The 20,283-nt window shown below is 43.0% G+C and overlaps 1 protein-coding gene across 5 annotated transcripts in view; it reads left to right on the plus strand.

The window, feature by feature from the left end:
- LOC115764470 (mitogen-activated protein kinase kinase kinase kinase 5) overlaps window positions 1-20,283 on the plus strand; it is a 40,981-nt gene that overhangs the window by 1,284 nt on the left and 19,414 nt on the right. The gene's annotated exons all lie outside the window — the stretch shown is intronic.

The raw sequence follows: 20,283 nt of genomic DNA on the forward strand, positions 1-20,283 counted from the left end.
CGTCGACATCGACGCTGCACAAAATATGACAAATGCTGCTCCCAAGGCGAGCTGCTCTTGCACTTTAAATTGAAAGAGTACAGGGGACACACACACACACGTATAAGGGGTGTGGCCATATTGCATTTGTGGCGTAGGCCGCGCGTAATCCGCGCCAAGCGCATCGTATTCTAATTGAAATTAGAATTTTCTTGAATAGTTTCGCTCCCCACTTTTCCTTTGACCGTTGGAGCCACGCGCTCGCATTGATTATGCGGATTAATTTCAATGTGGATATATACATACATACGTACGTATGTGTGTATATATATGTTTACCCATCTGCCTTGCATTGTGTACTCAAATGTGTAAGTATTTATTTGTGTCTGAGTATTAATGTGGGTGTGTGTGCGGGTTGCATTTGCCTGCTGTGTTTTGCATGCGTCATGTGCCAAAGCCAAACGCGCATGGCTCCAATGGTCGCCAGCGTTTTCCAGTCTTGACACATTTATTTATTTCCACATGCGGAATTTGCTGTGCTCATACTGGAATTTATGATGCCCCCCTCTCTCTCTCTCTCTGTCTGTCTGTCTGCCTGCCTGTCTATGGTATTTAACTCAGTCTTTGCTCTGGTCTCTCTGTATTCCTTTCTGTGTTTATAGGCAGATGTTCGGCAAGCGTTGTATCATTTGGAAAAACGTATGTTTTCTGTTTTCTGTTTTGAGTTTTTATTGTTTATAGCAAGTTTTAAAACAACTTACACAAAGATGTTCTTGGCAATTGATATGTACGTTTGTGTGTAAACATGACAGTCAGTTACATACATATACTCTGCCATGTTAAATTTAATTCGCAGTCGACCTGAACACAAATACGTTCAATTCAAAATATATTTTATTTTATTTTTTATCAAAATATTTGAGTTTTACGCTTTTGCGGCATTTTAAAATGACCGCCATTCGATTAATGAACTAATGAAAAATCGTCGTCATTATCAAAGACTGCTTTTGTTTGTTTGTTTGTTTCTTTCTTTATTTGTTTGTGCTTATTGCAATCTATATTGCCTGCTCACAGTCTCAATTTTCAGGCATCGACAGAAACAACTGAAATGAGAGTACACATGTTTCAATTTTCCATTTTCATTCATATAAATTGCCATTAGTCGGACAATGGGCGAAGTTAATGCTATGGCAACCAGAAAAACCCTGCCCACCCCAAAACAGAGTAAGCAAGCAAAGGGGGAGGCGAGGGGACATTTCATTATCGAAGCAAAATGGGGAAGGCGCAAACAAAGTATACTTTAAGGCGTGAAGACTGCTGATAGCGAAAGGAAACTGAAGTTGGAACAGGAAAAACAATAAGAAGAAGTGGTAGCAAGTGGCTGCTACAGTAATGTAATGAAATATGGCACCACAAACACACACAAACACACACACACACACACACACACACACACACACACACACACACACACACACACACACACACACACACACACACACACACACACACACACACACACACACAAGTTGATTGCCTTAGCCAGGCACTTGATTTCGCACATTGTTGCCATTGTTGTTGCTTTTGTTTTTCTGCTACACATTTTTACAATCAGCGTCGTCATTGTTGAGTTTGTTGTTGTTGTATGGGGTTTGCTGAAATACCCTGTGTCTCTGTTGAAAAGAGTGAGACTGTGTAAATGTGTGTTATGGCAACACAAAACAAAGAAACCCAATCCGAGCCTATAATTCTCAATTCTTCATCTGTTCTAACAGCCGAATTCATTTAACCATCTCCCATTTCTGTGCGCCTAAGCAAATTAAGCATATATAAGGTATCCGCCAGTCAGTCACGGGCAACTAAAGTATTATTGTTGGTTTTATGCCGTATGCAACACGCATGAAAACATGAAAAAATTGGCGCAAACCACTCAACGAGAGAGTAAGTGAGAGGAGGCTTGGTTAAGGGGGGCTGGGGGTACGCGGAAAATGCGAAAATTACTAGAGAAAAGAACGAAGTGTTATGAATTGAAGCCGAGCAGAGACGTCGTCTGCACGGAGTGAAGGAAGGACTACTAGATTAGAAGGCGAGTCACGTAACATTACCGTTTGTGTGTGTGTGTGTGTGTGGTGTATGTGTGGTGTGGTTGTGTTTGTGTTTGTGACCCACAGACACATACAAATGCACTTGTTTTGATGCAACCACATTGTCTTTCCAGTACAAGACGATATCCAACCCCTTTAACAGTTCCTTTTCGTGTCCTAAAACTAAGAATTAATATTGCAAATACAACTTTATCAAGCTACATACACTTTGAGTCCCCTCATTTGGGGCTGAAATCGGGAAAAAACAGAATCCCATTTTCTCGGTGGTTATGAAAACAAACAAATGCCAAACGCTTCGTGTGGAACCATCGCAAAAATCTCTTCGATATATGCTATATGCTAATGAGAGCCCAGCCCCAATCGAATCCGGCGCTAGGTTTAAATATTTAATGAAAAATCCTAGAAAAAAACGATAAGCCCAGCCAAAGCGCACAAAAGTAACCCTTGCTTTATTAACAACAACAGCAACAACAATAACAAACAGGCGTAACAATAGAGAGGAGGCAGCCCGTTGACCTAATTCTGCGTCGCAATAATTTGCACGTTTTCTTTGTTGAAGGGTTGACGGGTTGAAGGGTTGACGGGGCCCAGCGTTTGTTAGGGCTGTGTTAGGTTAGGGTTGGGTTTCCTGCTACTGCGGTCTGCTGTCAGCCGGAGAACAATTAAAGCAGCAAACGACAGGCCCCACAACCAAAATGCAACTGGCTTCTGTTGCTTTCCTCAAAGTGGAGCAAGACTTCTCAGGTGAACTTTGCGCACTGTCTGCAATCGTTTAGGGTGCCATATTAACTCTAGTTGACCCTCTCTAATTTACTCGCCAAATCAACTTAAATTAACAAACTTTCTTTTTACTACCTATTCTTTTTGTCCTTGCTTTATATCTGTCCGCAAATCCGAAATCCCAGTTGTGCAAATATTTTGGCAGCGCTGCTGTTCTATATGAGAGCTGGGCATGTCCCTTATCTACCTGACTTTAAAGGATATCAGGAATATTAAACAGTTTGTGCCAAGCCCTTTGGTCCCTTCACCGACATCAACAAAGCCAAAAAAAAAAGGTAATTCAGGCATTTTTCATTTTATTTTTGCTTGACGTGATTCGGGTTGTGTTTAGAACGCAACTTGCGGGAAAGGCGGGCGGCAAATACATCCTTTTAATGCTATTCGCCTGTCGCCAACTGTCCGTGAGCGGAGGCGTGGTCAGCGCAAATATTTAAATTTATATATCAGTGAGGCTCCTGTTGTAGCTTTCTCTATCTCTGTATCCTTGCATCTTCTAAGGGATTTTTCTCTCGCTACCCTCGCTGCAAATCTATGGGGTTTTGCAAATTTGCCTTTGACCCGTCGAATTCATCATTATTTTCCTCTTTGGGCGGCTAAACGACCGCTTTCCATGGCAGCTCCTGTCCACTCGTGCTGCCTTGCCTTTTGATTCTCTTGTCCATTTCTTGTTGACCGTCTGCTTATGTTTCCATTTCCGCTTGGCAAGGCGAAGGTTATACAGTTGGCATATAAATTGGATGTGCGCCAGAGCCGCAGCAGCGCTCCTCTAACTCAGGACCAACCCTCTCTTGGCTGTCCTTGTAGCCGGAAAGGAAGTGTTTACAGTTGCTAGGCTGTTTAGTTGTTCAGCTCGTAAGTTTGTTATTTGGCCAATATTGCCGTCATTTGCCGCGTTCTGGAATCTTCTCTACATGAGGTTGCCAAAACTTTGCTCTTTGCATATCCAAAGCTGTCAAAGTTTTCCGCGGATTACGACGACTTCGACTTAGGTCAAGAATTCGCCTTATTAAAACCATCATATAAAGTTGCCTGAAAGGCACACACACATGATGGTGACGGGCGAGCTAACGCCTTCGTCTATCCATATTTTGTCTCTTGTCGGGAGCATCTAAGTTCAGCGAACTCACAAATATGTGTCCGAGGCTCCGAGGCAAGTGAGATACGTTGTCGTTGTGATGTCTGGTTCATAGGGTAATGGAGCACTGAAAGGCCCACTAAAGAAGTTTGGGGGTTCATCATGGGCTTGCATTAAACTTTTGGCGTTTGTCGCTTGTTGGCCAGACAGGGACTAGCCCCGCTGCATAAAAGTCAAATTGACCGCGAGTTTGTGCCGCGGGCAAGTTGATTAAAAACTTGTAAAATATGCAAGTAAAATGAGCTATTTACAAAGGCTGCTGCCGCCTGTCTCCTTGCCAGTTGCCAGAGGAGGGTCGAGAGGCGAGGGCTTTCATAATCGGGAGCAAAAAGTTTTCGCTTGTTTGTTGCTTTCCATAATTTCATTAGTCGTTGGCCTGCTGAGCCAAAAACTTTTCCAGCTGCAAACAAATTTGCATTAAAATATGTAATTCCAATTCGCCCGGCTGCAAAGGGAGCTCTGAAATGGGAAATGAGAATTAGGTGCTGTTGTTCTGTGTGTAAAAGCATAGCTCAGCCTGTAAAGAGCGCAAAACTTTGGCTCGTAAATTCATTAAGCGCGGCTCGAGATGTTTAATCGATTTTAATTTGCAGCAGCTGTGCCAAATTGCGTAGGGCTCTCGACCACAAATCTGAAGAGCAGCTAAAACATTAACCTATCAACCCATCTCAGCTATTAACCATAAGCTGAAATACCTGTGAAATTAATGATTAACTATTCAAACGATTGTCGCCTAAATTAAAAGAATTTTGGGCTATTATAAAAGGGGAAAGGAAAGGTCCCTCATTCGTGACAGGTTGCGGCTGTAGAAGATGCTGTGACGAAATGCTTTAATGTAATCCTTTGATTTAAAAGAGTGGAAGGAAAAGAAGAGGATTGTTGAGTGCATATAACTCTGAACAGAAAGTCAATGGCATAAACTAAGTGATACCAGAAGGAAAAGTAAATAGCAAAGGAAAAGTTTCAAAGCGAAGAGAAAATGTGATAAAAACGAAGGCAGAAATGAAATAGGCAAAAGAAACGCCAGTCAAATAAAAAGTCTTTAGCGACGTTCTTTGCGCTTGGTTCCTGCTAATATTAATGTGCCTTTGTCTCTCTGTCCCGCACCGTTTATGCACATATGTACCTATGTAAAGATATATACATATGTGTGTCTATAAGTATATAAAGCATAGTTAGAGTCCAAGTTCAATGTTTGTAGGGAAACGCGCGTCATTATAGATGAGCAGTTGGTATAGGGTAAGGTAGGGGTAGGTCAACTACTCTTGCTCGAACTCTTTAGTTTTTGTTAGCGTTGCTTTTTCGTTTCTTCGCATTTTTGCTCATCAAGGGGAGGGAGGGGCCTGTAGGGGTGATGACCTTGAGCCGCCAAGACGAATGTGTTAAGTGCAAACCACGGAACGAGACGAGATGAGACCCAGATCATGATGATGCCGTTGATGTTAATGATGATAAAGTAGAGTAAAGTTGAGCACAGTTTCTGATTTATGTCGCTCCATCACGATTGCTGCAAAAAAGAAGGTTAATAAAGTTTGCCTATAGCCAAACGCGCAAGTTTCTGCACAGAATTCTCGAGTTTTTCTGGCAGCTTCGAGGCATTACTTGCGTAAATGGCGGCACACTGTGCAACAATGTCAATATTTTACATGCAACTCCCACAACTGTGCACTACCATGGTCCTGGCCGCCTCCCTGGCATTTGCTGTTGCCCAAACCGCTGACCAATATTTCACAAACAATGCCAAAAAGCGGATGCAGCAGGAGCAGGAGCAGCCACAGCCACAGCCGCTAGGCTCCAGCTAGACCAGCATTGAATTTTCATAAAACTGCTGCCGGCTGTGTAATCCTCTCTAGCCCCACCTAACCCTTGGTTGTAGTTTTTCCCCAGGCGCAGATTCTTCAATTTTGCAATTTTCTATTTTTGCAGAAAATTGAAACTGAAGTTGAGCTGGGCGCAGTGGGCGTGTCTGTCTACCTGCCAGGCTCGATCCATTTTGTACAAAAGCCCATCAGACCCTCCACCAGCCACATTTTTGATTAGGTTTTTGTTATCAGACTCAGACTGCGACGGCGGCCTTTGGTGTAGCTGCTCCTTGTGCAGTCGTGTACTTTCAATCTGAGCGCAGTCAATGGCTTCACTCTTATTTTTGTTGTTGTTGCATAATTCCAAACACTCATCTCGTAAATAAATGATTAGCAGAAAGAATAAGGCGGCTCCTGCTTTGAAGACACTTAAGTCACAGGTCTAGCGAGTCAGTATTTCTTATCGTTTTTTTTTTATCAATTGAATAAGGGGTGCTCGGAATATAAGTAGCACGAACTGAAAAACAAAAACATGAAATAATTGCCTTTGCTTCAAGTACCACCAGAATGAAGCCGAAAAAGTATCAATTTAAACATGATAATGGATCTATATATGCAAATTTATATTAAGTACCCATTGGCAGCATTTTCCTAGTTGTTGTCGCATTTGATTTACCGCCCCTTCGGGCGTACTCAAAAAAGTAGGTGGGTGGGGCCAGGCAAGTGGGGAGTGTCGCTGATGGCCACGCCGGGGCGCCCAATTGATGACTGGTTATGAGTATTTCCATGTTATTCATTTCAAGTGCCAGAAAATGCGTAAGAATATTTCCTTGTCTCCTGTACCAAGTGCTATTTTTGTGTACTTGAGATGGAAAATCGGAAACAGAAAATGTAAATGCTGTGCAAATTGTGCTAAGTAGTTCTGTAGATGTGTAGATATTCAATATACACTCTGTACATATATATGTTTTACCAATAGCTGAATAGCTTTACGCCTTTTGTCTTTGTATGGCAATGATTCACAATTGGACTTGTGCGCAGTTGGGGTGTAGTGCACGAGGTAATCAAGTGCATTTGTGGCAGAATATTTGTTGGCACGTCGTCTAAATGGTCACGTTTCAATTTGGAAAGTCACCACCAGGGAAATAAATGCAGGCGTTCCAGCTGGAACAGTGAAGGTGCCTTTGTTGTCGCATTCAAAGCAAAACGAGCTATGAAAGACAAAAATGGCGAGAGAGGAAGCCAATAGAAATGACTAAAACAGTTTAAATAATGGACAAACGCTGTGAAAGGTTCGACTAAGATATACCCCGTATCCATAAATTTTTACTTATACATTAATAATAATATATTCATTACTGAAAATATGTACTCATTCAAAAATGTACAAAAGGAATGAGTAAAACTATTTGAATAATGGACAAATGCTGTGAGTATACGACTAAGATATACCCCGTATTCAAGTCTGAACTTGACTTAACATAAATTCTTACATATACATTAATAATAATATATTTATATATATGAATATGTACTCATTCGAAAATTTACAATGCGAATGAGGAAAACAGTTTAAATTATGGACAAATGCTGTGAAAGATCGACTTAAGTATACCCCGTATACAGGTCTGAAATGGCTTAACATTTATTCTAACTAATATGTAAATAACAATAAATTTATTTATTTTTTATAATACGTACTCAACCAAAAACTCACTTAACCACAAACGATTATTTTATTGTCACAGCGCAGTAGGAGGGAGACAGACTCTAAAGCATACACATTGAAAAAAATAAAAATTAAAAATGCATTTAGGGTGTCATTTTTTGTTTTGTTTTGTTTTGGTATATGTTTCGGCAAAGATATATATTGATATAAATATAATGGACACAGAGTCCAAAAGCAGGTTGACAACTCGTCTGAAAGGCTATCCAATTGTGATAAGCATTTGCTGAATGCCATCGAGCTATTTATTTGCGTCAATGTTGTGTTATCTACGTTTAAAAAGCTATAGATATGCCGCCATTGGTTTGACTTGATAAACCAAAATAACACTAAGTTTGTTATTGCTAGAAAATCTAAAGAGTACCTCGATGCCTAGCACAAGAGAGAGGAGAGAGGGAGGGCAACCAGTGAACGCGTGATAATTCAGTCTGTTCATTCATTGATTCGTGCCCTCACCAGCTCACGGAAATTAGCATACGGCTATGACAAAGACGAGGAAGGGAGGCGACGATGGCGACAGAACTACGTTCGCCATCTATGCACACTCTCGATAGACATGAGTTTGTTTGGGAGAGGTGGATTTGCCCCAGGCACATATACTCGAGCCAATTCAAACACTCGCGCAAACAACACAAGATGGCAATATTTAATGCATTTTAGGTTCAAGTAGACGTCTTAATGAGCTGCTTTGTTATTGTTGTCGATATAAGTTATTCTTGTTGTGGAAGGGAAAACATTTTATTGCTTAAAAAGCCTCGTCTGCTGTGGCTGCTGTTGCAGTTGCAATTTCTGTTTGCATGGCATTGTCATTGTCATTATCATTGAGGCATTGGAACTTGGTTTCCTTGCTAATTGACCCGAAATGTTTGCCCTCAAACAGGCTAGTTCCATCCAATAGCTACATTTGATCTCTGGCATTCTTTCAAGCCCAGGCCGGCCAGCAGCTTAACATGCACGAAGCTAGATTCGACTCTCGAGCCCATTCAATGCGACTTTGTCATGTGGCCAGCGCCCACCAAGGCCCAGCGCCCACTTAGCTGCAGTAGCCTGTCATTTAACTGGAAATTGTCAAGCGTTCCTTGTTCGAATTGTTGTCAATCAACGGCAATGTTGTAGTCCTTGTTGATGGTTGTCGGATCGGGGTCGACCAAAACAAAGGACACGCAAATTAAAAACATTCACTGCCCACCTGTAAGTGACCTCACTAGCGGGACCAGGGTAAGCAAAGAAAAATAAAATAAAGTAAACTAAACAACAAGAAAAATAAATAGAAATATTTGCCTTAATATAAACCAACTGAAATTAAATGCAATGCACTGCAGTCTCTATTATATGCGAGTCCCATCCTCCACAGTGGGGGATGTTTCATGCTTGTTCAGCGTGACAAATTTGGGCTTGTGCATTTTCCTGAAAGAGGTAGTCTAAGCCGTTTGCGAAGCTCTCGAGCACCTTTCACCTTTTGCACACGGGCCACTTGACAGCCATATGCGAAGATAAGCCCAGCTCTGCTCACATGCTTGTGAGTGTGTTAGTGCATATACGAAAAGTGGGTTATTAAATAGAAATATTTTTCTATGGGTACTTAAATGTGTTGTCTACTGTAATATTGCTAAGCGTCAACAAAATTTAATGCTGTGAACTCAAAAACAATCTACATCTTAGCATTGAGTACAAATCTTTGATACTGTCTCCTTAATAACATGTCTTGCTGCCGCTTGACCGTATAACCTGGACACAGGCTCCATCATGGCTAGACTGACTAGACAATGCACTTCTTGAATAAATATTTGGTCACAGGCGCCTTTTGAATTCGGGAGAAAATCTCAGGCAGGAAACGCAGCTGATATTCTGTTTGTCGTAAATGTTTTGAGCAGTATTTTCAAGAAGGGAATAAAAACAAAATCGAAATGCATTCAAAAAAAGTACGATGGTGTGTGCGTATAAAAGCACGGGGCAAAAGGACACTTTAATACGTCCAGAGGCGAGGAGCAATAAGAGCCACTGGGAGTAGAAACTTTCTACAACCCTCAAAACTTTCTGTTTGTGCCAGACACAGTCCACGCACAATCCCAATCCTGTTCTGACTCCAGCCAATGAGTGCAATTTGGTTAAGTGTGCGAGAAAGTTGATAGTTTCCAGTTTCTAGTTCGTGTGCCGCTTCCGTGCAACTCCTGACTGAAATATGAGAATGTGAAGCGAAAAAAATTGGAGAGGATGCCAAGGGATTAGTTTTTGCTAATTGAATTGTGCGTCGTGCAGGGACCAAAAAAAAACGTAGAAAGAGAGTTAGAAAGCTGGACAGAGAATCAGACAGAAAGGCCCAAGGTGTCTCAGCCAGGCACGAGCTACATTAAATTGTTCCCCACACAGAAAATAAATTGAAGCAATCGTCCGGATTACAGTCATGGCTTAAGTCGCCTAGGCTATACGCCCTTTGTGAGCTAGTTGGGCTGGCATTTGGCTTTACATTTTGTATAAATCTAGACAACAAGCAGCCCGAAAATACTTCGGCCGTCGTGTGTGTGTGTGTGTGTGTGTATCCTTCAACATAATCGCTTATTTACGAGCCGTGTGTGCGAACCGGAAGCTTGTTTCGTTCTGGCCGGCTGTTCTTTGAGTTGTAATTAATAAAACATGAATTCAATTAGTTTAAAAGCTCTCACGGTGATCGAAATGCTTAAGACCCAAGGTTGAAGCTCGCTATTTTTCACGTGGCATTAGACCGCCCCCCCCCCCCCCCCCCCCCCCCCTTTTCTCTTTCAGCTAGCATACCGGAAATTTCTTTGCAATGTCGGTCAGCTGAGTTGACAAATTGCTTAAATTTTGAACAAATTGTAGGTGGCAGGTGCACTTGTTGTAGAGAAGCCAGTTACCCGGCTTGTAATTTGCCTCATTTTGTGGCATCCAAAGTTTGTGCTTTCGCATGGCTCGCTGCACTTTTTGTCCGCGAGTGTTTTTTGTAATTTCTTCGCTTCTAAATTAAATCATTTTCTATTTCATATCCGTTTGTCAGTTTGCCTATTCTCATTTCGTTTATATTTCACAATTGCACACAAGACGCAGCTTGCCGCTCTTCCTTTCTTATTTCTCGTTTTGCATCTCTACAGATGCATCTACATGCAGTTTGCCTGAGAGTAACCCAGTTTGAGAACTATATGATTTACTAGAACTCATGTTCCATAAAGTTGTTAACTTGTTTCTAAATGCTTCACACATTTAATAAGCTTGTTTTCCAGAAGTGTAGCCTTGATGTTATATAACGAAGTTGTGTGGAAAAATGTAGCATACATTAGAGCGCAGTTAATTGCATTTCCAAATTTGATGAAAAAGTTGATCTGCTTGTTGGCGCACAAAGAAAGTTTGTCCAGTATCGAGCAAGCTTTCGAACTCACCATGAATTTTTAATTAAGTTTAATTAAATTAGGCTGTGGATGGGCTCCATTAAATGGACCGACCTTTGACCCTAATTGGAAATCAGCCAAAAACTTTCGCCGGCAGTTAATTTGATTGGTTCGCCCCAAGATTTCAGCCCAGCAATGGCAAGGAGGCGTATATTCTAATTGGCATGTGGCTGGCACCTCCTGGCCGCTGTCCAGTATTTAAGGCTGCAGTTGAAGGCGCCGTAAATCAGAGAGATGGTCGACAAAACAAACAGCATAAACAGATTTGTGGCGCCCTATCATGGCACTGAATAATTTATGTTCGGCCGGGAGGGCAGTAAAGGTGAATGCACCCGCACATGCGAGCCGAGCAATAATAAGAGAGGGAGTGTGAGAGAGAGAGTCAGGCGTAATAGTCAGAAAAGAAGCCGACGGCAAATCTAAAATCAATAAAACCAGAACAGTTGTGGCCGCTGTTCTGGATGCCGTTTACCCCGCATGGTCGAACCCTACGAGCCGTATTGTGGTTGCCGGAATGAAATTAATAATGGGAACTGCTGCTAAGACAAGAAAATAGAACAGGAAACTGCTCGATGTTGGGCAGGAAAGTAATTTTGCACGCAAGCCCAGCAGTAAATGCCAATAACAATAGCGAAATATGTTTCAGCTACTCAGATTAATCAGAGGAGTAGGGATTTAGGTGCTCGAAACTTGCGATTGGCGTCCCTTCGAATGATAGGTCAGTTGGTAAACGATACTCGGCTTAGCTGGGAACTTACAAAACTGATTGCTGGGCTCCTCAATGCCGCATTAGCTACGGCTAAGATTTTTGGTTAGTTACTTAAATGCTTAAAAAGAGCATGTGCTTGTCTCCCTTTATGCCTCACTCCGGCTGATATTCTCGCGTCTTCCCTTCCCTTTGTCTCACGTTTGCTAGTTGCCAAACTTTGGGCTCTATTTACAAAAGAAGCGCTTCGCTCCCTTTCACTCAGCACCAGCAGTCTTCCCGTCTGTATTTTGCTTGGTTTTTGTCACTTTTAAATGGTATCCTTTCGTAGTTTTCCCGCCGAGCGACCGTATTCTATGTGCGTTGTTTGTTTTTTTCTATTTGACTGATTTGTCATTTGCGCGCTAGCTGCATTTAGTTGCGCATTGTTTAAAAACTGTGCACATCACACACACAAACAGATAGGCGGAGTGTTCACAGATAAAAAGAAATTATCATGGGGACCTCACCACACGCAGGCAGGCAGGCAACACAGCCAGCCTGTCCCATTGTGCTGCACACTCGTAAAAGGGAAATTTTCGTCATTTTTTTTGCGGGTTGCTCTTGCTCTGTTATACTGAAATTGTGGCTAGTTGGCGTTATTGTTGTTACTACTGTTGCGGCTGTCGTCGAACCGATAAGACAATTTAAAGTTTTTAAGTGGTTTAAGTGGCGATTAACCCAACCCCAAAAATGTGTTGGCTAGCAGCCGCGAGGGTCTCGTTACTCTCGATTAGAATAATGTGCGGTGGCAGGTTGCCACCCGAAAAGTTTTCGCCCCCTAACCAGAAGGGTTAGTCTCGATTAGATTAGAACAGTGTGTGCCACGTTTCCACTGGGAAGCGCCTCAAATCAACTGATGGATTTCATGCAGCATGTCAATCGATTGGAGCCAACATATGGTGAAAAATGCCAGAAATTCATTGAAACAGCAAACACAAAGAATTCCAAGGCGTCGAGATTTGCCTTTCCCCCGGCTGCTGCCCCGATTCGGTTCCAGTAGGCCCCAAATCGAAGCGTGCCAAAAATAAAACGCGCGCAACGTAAACAAACAGTTGGTTGCCGTTCCCATTGCCGTTGCCATTGCCCCCGCGGCCTCTTGAAGCGCTAAATTGAATATGTTTATGCCGGGTCGTTGCAAGGCGAGCCAGAAACATTCCGAAGGTCTGCTCTTGTATAGTGCTATGTTAAATTAGAGGTTTGATGGTGAACTAAGTATGCATCTAATGAAAAACGAAATATCTATAACGAATAAAATGTAAGGCAGACAACTTCTTTCTCTCCTTACATCCCCTTTATCTCTCTCTTTTTTCTCTATATATTGCTCTTTCGTTTTATTAATTATGCGCTCCTAAGACCTTTTGAAATTAAATGGCAACCTGATAGGTGGGATTAAAAGAAACTGAGCTCTAAACAATTTAAAATCGATTGTCACAAACCTCTGGCCGGTGGTCGTGGGCGGGGCCAGCCAGGTTGGTCGAGCAGCGTAATTAAATTGCAATTGCCATTTCCCTGGCTGTATTGGTGGCAGTCAGCAGGAAACAGCAACAGAAACGGGCAATGACAATGACGGCGGCGTCGTTGCCGGCGGAGTTTTCGGCAACGTTGACAGAAAAACTAGACTAGGGAGACGATGGTCGGCTGCCCAGACAGACGAGGGGCAAGTTCAGGCCACTGGGGATTGCAGCAAAAGCAGCGACAACGGGGCCCCGGCAAAAATCATGGAAAGAGGCGAAAACCCGAAAATGCCCGAAAGCAAAAGCAAACGTAGCAACCAGAACTGCAACAAGAGCGGCGTGAAAATTCATTATTTTCCCGGCTCTAAACGCAACGGCAGCAACAGTGAAGCGGCATAAAAAATGCAGCGAAAGAAATATTTTGCAAAAATCTTTTTGCTGATGCAAATAAAAAGCTCGAGCATTGTTTAATGCCAGTCATCGTGGGGGAAGCGACCCCTTCTAACTAGGCCAAGTCTTCGGCCAGCCTGCACTCAATCTCAAAACTCTTGTTGACGACTAATTTCTCTAGTCCGCTTTGAACACTTGATTCACTTCAATCCGGCGTTGCTCTTCGGATACTCTGCTCATCTGTGTGCCAGGCACGCGGCTCATCACTTCATTTCTAGCATATATCTGCGATATGAAGAGGAAGCTGCATAAATAATTAGAATATTGGCTCAATGGTAACGATGGTAACGGCAATGGGCCCAGTAGCTGATGATGATGATTAACTGAAGTGATGTAAATTGGCTCTGTTGGATCTGGTTTGTGCTTTACGTTTTCGCTCTGCAGCATCCCTGAGGCCGACATGCTTCAAAGTTCAGCGTAAACAAAGCAAAAAAAATTGCTGCCATAAATCAGAAATGGTTTTTCTTATGGCCTGATCAGAAGATAAGCGCGTTCTAAGTAAACAATTCACAATTTAAATAAGTTTGCGCTATTTCCCTTATTTATTTTATATTATATTTGGTCCATCGAGTTTTTGCGGCTAATTGAATTTTGCATAGACCCTCTAACCCATCCACAAAATAGCGTGACCTTTGCCTTTGACTGGTGTGAAAAGCTTTCGGAAAAACGCACATAAATTTCGCACAAACAGTGGCCTCTGCTCGCCTTGGTGCTATGCAGATGGAGACAGAAATCTTTCGCTTTAAATATTGGGCGTTCGTGCGAGAAGACTCGTAAAAAGATGAGCAAGAAGTAAGAGGCAAGGGACGGGACGGAAAGATAAAGAGAGCCAGATAGACGTATAGACAGAAAGGGTCCTTGGTGGAATGGCTCGTAGCTACTTCAATATTTACGTAATAAAAAATTCAATTTAGCGAAAGTTTAAACGCACGCCAAAAACATCGATGCGCATGTCGAGGTCTGAGGTCTGAGGACAACCCAAAAACGCCCCAAGTCAAGTCTTCCGTTGTCGGATGGGTTGGAATATCAGCAGCTGCCACCCAGGCGCTTCAAGCACGTCAATTTCATCTTGGCCCAATAAATTCGATTTGCAAGTGCAAGGCAAATACCAAATATCCCAAAGGATGACAGTGATGACTCCAATTTTTTCACTCCCTCTCTCCCCCAACCATTTTCTGCTCTGCCATATACGATTCCCACAGCCAACGATTATCGCTAGTTAGTTTTCGTTGCTTTGAGTCCTGCGTTGTTCAATTTTCAGCTTGAAATGTAAAAAGTAAACTAGGAAAAATTTGAAACTGATTACGCCCGAAGCAAACACACAAAAAGAGATTTAACCCAAATAGTCTATATGTGCATCACGTCCTTCCTGCCACTTTTACTGAGATTTTTGCATCTCGTGTGTATTTTGAGAGGGTGCCGTCGATATCATACTGAGATTTGTAACGTTTTCTCCTCCCGCCATGTTGCTTCACTTGTGTGCTTCAACTGCGCTGCGTAATACGCTGCGTATGTGTAATGCAATATGCGCTCATATTGATAAGCTATTATATGATTATATGATTATGACAATGCCAGTCAGTTGAGCAGCGCGTTGCGCGTAGCGATTGGTGATTATACGACACGTACAAATTGACCAAAGCCAATTTATTGAAGCCCCAGCCTCCAGTCAATAATAGAAATGAGGCAGCCAGACGGCAGACGTTGATGGGCAATAAGTAGATGAGGATGTATTTTGTCGTTGCTGTCTGACTGGGCCTGGGCTTGGGTCTGATCATATGTAACTAGCTGTGGACTGGCCGCCTCTCGCTTCACTGTCCGTTGGCTAGATTGCCGCTTCAGCTGTAAATAAATTAAATTTCCGTCATGCCGTAAACAGAGACGCATATCGATGCTTGGAGCAGGTGCTGAATGGTTCGCTAAAGGTTGAAGGCTGCTGAGCTGGCAGAGGATGGCAACCGGGAACTATGAATATTTCATAAAGCCACGGTGCCGGCTCATTTCTCCACCTTTGGACGGTTTCGCTGCACTTTGCTTTATTAGCACAAAATTTATGGCGTATTTTGTGTTTCCGGCGCGGCCAATGCGTTCAAGCGGTTGCCACACCCACTGTATGACGCCTCCGATGCAGCTGCTGCAAATTGCTTATCAATTTATGCAAGTGATATAAAGGGGCTGGAAGGGCCTGGAACCGCTGGCTTGGTGATAAATATCGCCACAGTCTGTGCCCTACTGCCGCCAGCTGCTAAACAAGGCGAAACATTGCGAATTTTTTGCTTTGTTTTGGTTTTTTTTTTTTAACTCACTTGCTGCAGTGCATCAACTGCTGACCCAATTTCCGACTGGCCCAGGATAGTGTGTGCGGCTATTTTCGGACCAGCTCCGCTGACCAACAGACCAGGCTACATATTTAGACGGCTGTTGCTGCTGGCATTCCGCGGCTATTTTCGTTAGCCTCTGGGCTATGCTGCAAGTTCCTTGGCATATCAGCATAGCCATAGGAGCTCCGCTAATTGTGCTGCTCCTATAGGTTGCTTTATTAGCGCGATTTTCATAGGATTTGAATGGGCTAATAAAACGAACTCCAAGATGAAGTAGAAATCCACGTGAAGATAAACGAAAATGCCAATGAAATCATTTTAATTTCATCATCAAAACAAAAGCTCAAGTAAAAGAACAGCTAGGAAAAGCAAGAAGAAATAAATAAAATAAACCTCACATATTTACCTTGTGTCTCCTGGGTAAACAAGAACCCAAGCACATGACAAGTATTTTCATTAGTGTCGCCTCATCTTTGCCCTCCACGGTTTTGACATTCACCTGCAAAGACGTTGTCGCCCCACATTTGTTGTTGTTGGGTCTAATACAAATTTGTGGCTTGCGACTCGTAGTTTAATATGCATGGAAAGGGCATGATTTGATTTACATTATTACGACAAGCTCGGCTTCGTTCCTTGACAGCAGACACTTGCTGCTGTGTCTGGTCTGCCTTCAGGCACATGTCCTGTTCGCCAATCCCGTCCAATTCAGATTGCTTAAGTAGCCAATTGGATTGTTTACCTGTTGGGATAGATGCAAACACATTCACATAAGATTCGTGATTGTTTAATTTATCTAGATATGTCAGAAAGAGTACTTCATCTTCGGGATGTCGAGTGTCGCTTTCGCTCTGGTTTACACACTTATATATCTATTGTTGTTTTGTTCTTTGGTATTTTAGCATTCCTATTGATTTGCTTAAAAAGATTTGCTTAGTTTTGCATTGTTTTTCATGAATTATCAGCACAGGTTCCATGTACGCTCTTACCTAATTTATTAAATAATATCTGCGTTTTCATCGCCATCGGATGTTATTACCGCATAGTTGCCATAAAATAAATAAATAAATGTTAAGAACAAATTTTTTTGACAGAAACTCTATTCAGTTACTTTCGTCGAATCGCGGCACATTCAGAAATGAATCAGTACTCCTCCGAAACAGCTGCTCGTAAAACCATGCAACGACTAGAAAATATTGCGGAAATGCGGTAGGTTACTGTTTTCCGCAACAATAAAAACACTTTTAAGCACTGCAATCCCACGGCTCCACTGGTCGCAGCTAATTCGCAATCGCGCCGTGAAATCGCCCCAGCGAATTGCCGGAAGATTGTCGAGCGTCCTGGCAGCTCCTGCGCGGGGGCAAGGCGATTTTTAGTGAGGGTTGACAAACTTTAATTCATGCACATTAATTCGCTGCGTCGTCAGCTAAAAACTAAGGCACTTGAATTCTTTTTCAACTGTCGCACTTGTCGCTCGCTGCAAGCGACACCTTCTCGTTGCAATTGTTGTTGTTGTTGTTGTTGCACTTGCTAAACGTTTGTTACAACTTTGCCACGTCGCAGACGCACGCGGCGGTGCAAAATTAGTTTAGCAGCATGCAAAATGTGCGAAAACTTGATGTAACTGACTTAATGAGGGTGACCCTTCCCGCAGGAGACGACAAGGGTGCCCTTTGTGCCCCTCGTGCCCCTCTCTGCCCCATACACAAGTCATGCATTTATGCAGCGAGTTGAAAGGTGACTGTACACCTGCTGTTACACTCGAGCGGTTGACACACTTTGTTAAAAAGACACTCTGACATACCCCTCCCCTGCCTTGGCAGTCCCCCTCCCCCTCTCATTCAGCTTACGTATTTTTCCTAAATTAAGTTTCATTCGAGAGGGGGCCCCTAACGTTTTTATTGGTATGCTGGTCATTTGGTTCATCCTTTGGGTTTTCGGTGCGCTTTACGCACTTTCTGGACTTTGTGAAAACTATTTGCACGTCGCCGTCTTTCATCCTAGGTCAAGTTGTCCAAGGTTTCCGGTGGTAAACGGGTGAAGGTTGAAGCTACTAGGTTGTGGCTAAAGCCTCATGGCCATGAGGCAGTCGTTGTCAATGCATAATGTTGTAAAGTAGCTCATGCATAAACCAGTTCGTTAAAAATTTAGCTGCTACCCGGCAGAGAGACTGCTAGTTACGCACGTCCCGTTGGCAATAGGAGCTCGTCAGATAAAGTTTTACTCGGATAACTAACGGCAGGTGCAAGTGCCCGTGAAAAGGTAAACTCTTCCCTAGCAGAGCATATCCATATCCATATCCTCATATACGTACGTGATTTGCTTGTGTTATGATCCAGCCACATCTACCAGATGAGCTAGATATGCCTCGGCCTGCCCATTGCCCACCGTCCGTCGCCCTCTTCATTTTGGCATAACGTTTTTTTTTATTTACCCTAATGCCAATGGCTTTAAAAGGTGTTCCCCTAGACAAGTTGAGTGAGGCCTTGTTCGGCAGACTTATTTAAATGTAAATGATTTTACTTTTTCAATTAGCATTTTGTCTGTTAGAACTCACGCATAGATACACAAACACACAGATACTTTAGAATGTTAAACAGTCTCGGGCAGGCTTGACCTTTCGCCTCGCCCACACTGAGCCTCAATTGGGGCGACTGAACCCCATTTTACCAGTGCTCTGCCTCTCTCTCTTTCGCTTTGAATTTCCAAACGCAGCTTTATTGAAATTGATGAGCAAAGCGCGCGAATTAAAATTAAAGCGCAAATTTCAAACCTAATGACCGCTGCTGAGAAGTGACGGGGACTCGGTAACGACAACATTGTCTAATAGAAAGAAAGTTGTTAAAGAGTTGAAGTCGTTGGGGAATCATACAAATAAAGCAGAATCTCTGAGCCACAGATTCAGATGAAGAAAAGCCGAAAAACGCTGGCGGTGGTCAGCAGCTTCATTTGCACTAGCTAAAGCATTGCCAGTTGGTCAGAGGGGCGTGCTGAAAGCACCTGAGTAGCTGAAAAGAGGTTTGTTTGATTTGGAACAAAGCCAGCTATTGAGGGCCTTTGCGAACTGAACGGAACGTGCCACGTGCTACTTTCAAATAGAATACGCCTTCACAAATATCAAACAAACATGCCAGCTGAGATGTGGGGGAGATTAACGACTGGCGTGATTAAAGTACCGTCGACAATTAGTTGGCCCGTTAACAGCTTTGAGCACATTTCATGAAATCATCGACAAATTGCAACGCACTAAAACGCGATACTCATTTGGCCAAACGGTGTGCGCCTACCTGACTGTTGCAACTGCCACGAATTCATGTGCTGCACTATTCGTCCACAGACGATTCGTCCCCAAATCGCAGGCTACACGAGATGAAGGTCCTTTTCGGTTCAACTACATGTAAAGTATTGGAGTTAGCGCCGCTTCATCTGTATCTATGCTGAGAAATCCAGCCACAAATGCAGCCGAGTGCAAACGACTACACAATACTCTGTTTAATGTGAAGTGTTGAATAACAATTGACAAATATTCAAAATATTCATATGGGGAAAATGCATTGTACGCTTGCTGCTGTAAAATATATTTACCACATCAACTATTTTACCCGATTCGTACAAGTTGACTTTACCCAAATAATGGTTAAAAAGTCACCAAGTAAGAGGACAAAGTCAAAGTCAGTCAGTAAAATGCATAAAAGCTGCGTGGTGCACATCATAAACAACAAAGGCTCCAAAAGGAGTTTAGTGGATTTTGCAAAGGCGAGCACTCGCATGATAATAATGACCCTGTGCATGGCGGGTTCAAAGCACTCGTCACCCGTCAAGCTAAAGGAGCAGGGCGCAGGTCGCAGCCAGTCACGGGTATTGGCTCCTGGAACAGCTTTGTGTACACATTCGGGCATTTCAGATGGATGCAGCGCACAACGTTTTGCGTGTGCCTCCACTGGAAAGCGTCGCTTTGCTTGTGTCGAATATTCTTTGTTGTCTGCACGCCAGGTCCAGCTCCTCTGCCAGCTCTGCTGCTGTTTCTTGCAGAGCTTTTAGTTGACTTCCTTCCGCTGCGCCATATTTAACTCGTTTTATCTGGCGCCGCGTCCAACTGCGCGCTCATTATGAATTCTGTCAGATGATGGAGAAGGGGTAGGGGGTAGGGGCCTGTGGCAGGCAGAATGTGTATGGATGTTTCTTGCTGCGTTTTTTATTCTTGACTCTTTTTTGTTCTCCGCTTTACTCTTTATATCGGGTTATTGAGTGTCGAGCGATAAAAATTCCTTTTTAATCGCCGGGCAGCGTCGATTAAATGGATACACACACACACACACACACACACACACACACACACACTTCATACTATAATCACTAATTGTCCGTGTGTAATTATCGGTAAA

Source organism: Drosophila novamexicana, unplaced genomic scaffold, assembly GCF_003285875.2.
Source record: "Drosophila novamexicana strain 15010-1031.04,08,12 unplaced genomic scaffold, DnovRS2.1 tig00000858-arrow-arrow-pilon, whole genome shotgun sequence".
NCBI classification, from domain to species: Eukaryota; Metazoa; Arthropoda; class Insecta; order Diptera; family Drosophilidae; genus Drosophila; species Drosophila novamexicana.